Source organism: Phalaenopsis equestris, unplaced genomic scaffold, assembly GCF_001263595.1.
Source record: "Phalaenopsis equestris unplaced genomic scaffold, ASM126359v1 Scaffold000333, whole genome shotgun sequence".
Taxonomy (NCBI): Eukaryota; Viridiplantae; Streptophyta; class Magnoliopsida; order Asparagales; family Orchidaceae; genus Phalaenopsis; species Phalaenopsis equestris.
Window position 1 is genome coordinate 880,606 of NW_018164775.1, and position 4,965 is coordinate 885,570.

Here is a 4,965-nt window from a genome sequence, read left to right on the forward strand (position 1 = left end):
GGAACGTGTCAGTCAACATAAAAAAAGATGATTTTTTCGCAGACTTAAACGAATGTCGTAAATTCTTTAGTTTATTTAATCGGGTCTTACTAGTAAATAGTGTGTCTACCCTTTGGGATAGATGCTTTGCTTGTGGTCTTAGGATTGTTTATTTAACTACTGAGGATATGAGACCAGTCTGTATATGAGATCGATTTAGTCTCGTTTTTTTTAAAATTAAAATATTCATTTTCACAAATTATATATATATATATATATATATATATATGATATGAGATCGATTTAGTCTCGTTTTTTTAAAAATTAAAATATTCATTTTCACAAATTATATATAACATCTCTTAAAACCAGTCGTCAGAATATCCATTCCAACGACCAACAACTCCTAATTTGACAACTGACACATTATGCATAATTAGAGCACCAATATCAACGACCTTCATTTGTTGGATGCAAAAATTTTCCTAGAAAATTAGAAAAGAAACCCTCACCATTAGAAACTCTAAATCATTCTTTGCTCAACTTAAAGTTCCATATAAAGTTCCATATATTGGTCCTTCATATATTGGTCATAACCTCTAGCACTTAGTAGGTGGGGTCACTATGAGGGAGCTCAAGGAGAGACCCCATAGGACTGCTTGACTTTAGGGCTAACCCTGGGTGTTGGTTAGCTCCTAGTTCACTCACTCACACTCTTTACCACCTATATTCACTTGCAGCCTTGAACCCAAATTTGTTAACTTTGATCCCTTGATCTTTTAGGAGACTCATGTAGTTGGTCCCCTAAACCCACTGACCCAAGCTAGGGTTTAGCTAAGACCAGTACATAGAGGACCCAAATGAGGATTTCGTTAGTCCATAGCTCATATATGGTGGTTGACACCCCAATTCTACCAAAAAAATCCAACTTGGTCTTTTGCCCTCAAATCCACCCAAATTACCTAAATACCACCAACCCTAAAATTGGCCAAAATTTCTAAATTCACCCAAAATAGCTAAATTTGTTAAAAAATCATTTCAAACAATTTCAAAATACCCAAATTACCGAAAACCACCCAAAATTTCCAAGTTTACCAAAATACCCTCAAATTGGCCAAAATTACCAAAATACCCTTGGCACCCCAAACTTTCCCAAAACATTCAAAATCACTTTATATGTCTCTAAAACCAATTTGGACCCCTCAATGGAACCTAATTTGACCATTTTGACCAAAACCCCAAATTGCCTTTAAAGACCCAATTTCCCCAAATTAACTTCAAATGTCCATCAATTTTGCCCCAATCCTCCCCAATTTCAATTAGAAACTCAAATTAATTATTCAAATGATTAAGTCAAACCAAATCCAAGCCTAATTGACCCATGCTTTGAGCTCAATTTTGATCTAAGTTAAACCCCCAATTCTCACCATATGACTTAACCCCACCAACTATTTAATTTGCCCCAATTTGAATACTAAATTCTTCCTAACAATCCTACACATCAAATTGGACCTTCATTTGGCCTTGGTAAAGCCTCAATTTCACTCAATTTTAACCCACATTCAAAATCCCCAAATTTGCCTAAAATTGGCTGTCCCCAAATTCCATCAAATTGAATGCCCTAACCCCAAAATTGACATCTAATTGATGTTGAGAACTCTTCATGACATTCCTATATAGACCATTTTCAACCATCAATTTGGACCTAACCCAACCTTAGCCCAACCTAGACCCAAGTCTAACCCAACACCCCCAAATTGACCAAATGCTTAAAATCTCTCTAATTGAACCTCCAAATCAATACAAAATCACTCCAAACCTTTTCAAAATCTCTTGTGACAATCATGTACACCAATTTGATCAACCAATTGAGCTCAATGTCATGGATAATCTAACCCAAACCCAACTTCTAGCCATATTGACCCAAATTAAACCCATGTACCAAAATTGCCATGTACCAAAATTGACTATGTACCAAAATTGACTTAGCCATCCCTAAGCCACTAAATTGATTATACCACAGCCCCCAAGTACACCTTATGGACCATGCTAGACCCACCTAAACAAGCCAAGGTGAGCTATGGACCAATGGTTCCTTGATTTAAGAGATTTCACCCCATATTTGGTCTAAACTTGAAATATATTTACAATCATTGCTTACCCTTGGGAGTTAATCAAAATTAGCCACCCCCTGACCTCCCTGAGCTCAGAGGTGACCAGACTCTAGCCACCAACTACCTCACCCACTACCTCAGCTGTCGAAAACAACCAGCCCAAAGGTGCCCCCATTGACCAAAACCCAAAATTAAACACTCTAACCTGGCTCACTCTAATTGGATGCTTGGGTCTGTCTTCCCTCCACCTCAACATGCTTTAGCACCCAACTCCCAGCCTTGAGCTCCACCACCTAGCCATGGCTTTAAATTGACCTCTCCATGGTCAAAGAATTGAGTGATTGAAAGCTTAAGGAAACTCTGTCAAAATCTCACCAGAGCCTCTCCAAACCATCCTAAGTGCAATCACCTTCCAGTGCAATCCCCTTCCTCTCAACTACTCATAGCCACCTAATAGAGCCAATTTCTTCACTGAAATTTGCCCTATAACTAGGACAGATCTCTCCATTCCTCCAAAGTGAACCAAACTTCAATTAGTTATGCACACACCATACCCACGGTGAAAGAAGTTGATTCCCCATCAAAACCCCCTCTGAAACAGCCTCTATGATATCTCTAGATGAACACCTGAAATCCACCTTGATCGAAATCATACATAGAGAATTCACCAGAGGACAAGACTTCATATGGATGTTTGTTAGATCTAATTGAAGCTACCATAACCATCTGATTGAGGCCTCCCCTCTCAAACAAAGGTATTGAGCTCTAGCCCTAGCCGAACCTCTTTTGATTCTCCATTTGCACTAACTCGATTTCATACTTAATTAACTGTATAGATGTGTTCGTCTTGAGTAGATGAAAGTTTAGAAATAAACCCCATGCGATTTGACTAATTCTAGCTCAAGAAGTCTAGATGAAGATCTTAAGGTTGTTTTAGCGTGAACGGTTATCAGGTTAGGTCACTTAGGGATGATGAACGAATGTCGTTCGATCGCACGTGTATCTAATGGACGGAGGAGATCAAGCCCGAAAGACTCTTGGTGTGTGAACCACAGGCCGCGTGTCAGCTGAGGTGGATGGCGGCGATGAATGGGAGCATGCCGAGTGTGAGTTCGGAGCCGTCGTAGGTTGAGGTGGCAATAAGTAAAAAAATATGGATTTTCTGTATTATTTTAAATGCCTAAACTTCAAAAATCCATATCTTTCTTTAGAAAAATCATAAAAAATAAAATAAAAATACTCTCTTGCTCAATAAAAAAAAGAGAATAACGTGGACGAAAAATATAAAAAAAATATTTTATATTCCCTGATTTTTAATGAATTAAATACCCTATGGAGTATTTAAATTCATTATGATCAAACATTGCTCACTATAACTTGAAATTTTGAGGGTTTGTCCTCTGATTTTTCCAAGATCAGACGACATCTCTGTGTTTCTAGCCCTAATTTTCAAGCTAGAATGGCCATTTTGGCTTATTTTAATTATATAAATGAAAATATCACTTGGAAAATTGTGGGAATAATTTTAATAGATTTCCTAAGGTCAGAGAAGTCTAGGAAAAATATCATGATCTCTTGAATTATCTTATAAATTTTTATATTTAATTAAATGTAAATATTTAGTATTAATTTTTGTAAATTATACACTTATCAAAAATCGATAAAATGAATCCCACATTGTTCATAAAAATTATGTTTATCCATTGTAAAAATTTGAAAATTATATGATTAAGTTCAAGTATTAAAGTTGATTTTCTAGGGAACCTTGTATTTTTATACAAAAATAATTATAATAAATTACATACACTTGTGAAATGTATGAAAAGTGAAAGGAAATTGGAAAAAATAAAAATTACTTTTTAGAAAATACTTAATTTTTGAGCTTTATTATGAATTTTAAAATAATTAAAAATAATTAAAAGTCCCAACAATATCAAAATATTTCAAAATGTTCTTAATGGTTTCTTGATTACTTGGGACTCATTAAAGTATTTTTCCTAATTTTCCTAAATTAAAATAAAATGTAAAAGCTTAAAGATGAATTTTCCTTATTTTTCCATTAAAATAATTATAATGATTAAATTAAAAACCATAAAAATACAAAATTTTAATCTCTAAGTTTCTTGAACTCGTAGGAGTCCAATAAAAATATAAAAATAATTTTGGTAATTAAAACATTATTTTCTATTTAATTAAACCATTGAAACTTGTTAATAATTAAATAATAATAATAAAAATTTAATTCAAGAAATCATGAAATTTTGTCTAAGTATTTCTATGACCGACGGAAACCTCTAATAATTTTCTCATAAATAAAAACTTCATCTTGGAAAGTTAAATAAAGTAATTTCTAAAAATCTTATTTTCTGAATTTAAATAAATAATTAAATTAAATTAAATTTTGAGAAGTGTACATATTCTCTTCTAACATTATAATTACCTTATGGATATGAAATTCTAAACGCTCAAAGTCATTTGAGTTGTGGTTAATGAGTTATGAGGTGAAGTGCCCCAAGGGCAAAATAGTCATTTCAGACTTTGGTGCCACAATCAAAATTTAGGATTAACCAAGGAAAAATGGGTAATTTTTATCTTAATGAAGATGTTTGGATGATTGAAATACAATAGGAATAAAAGGTAGAAACTCACTCACCACTCTTTCGCAACATCAACAAAATCACAATTCTCCTAATCTCTATGACTTCGAAGTCAACTTAAATCACTTAAATCAAAATCTTGATAATCACTTAAATCAAAATCTTGATAATCACCATTCCACCTACTATGATTGTTAAAGACTTGGTAGTGACCTGAGCTCAATGTTTAAATTCAATTGATCAGATTTAGAAGATAACATGATTGGTGATTAACA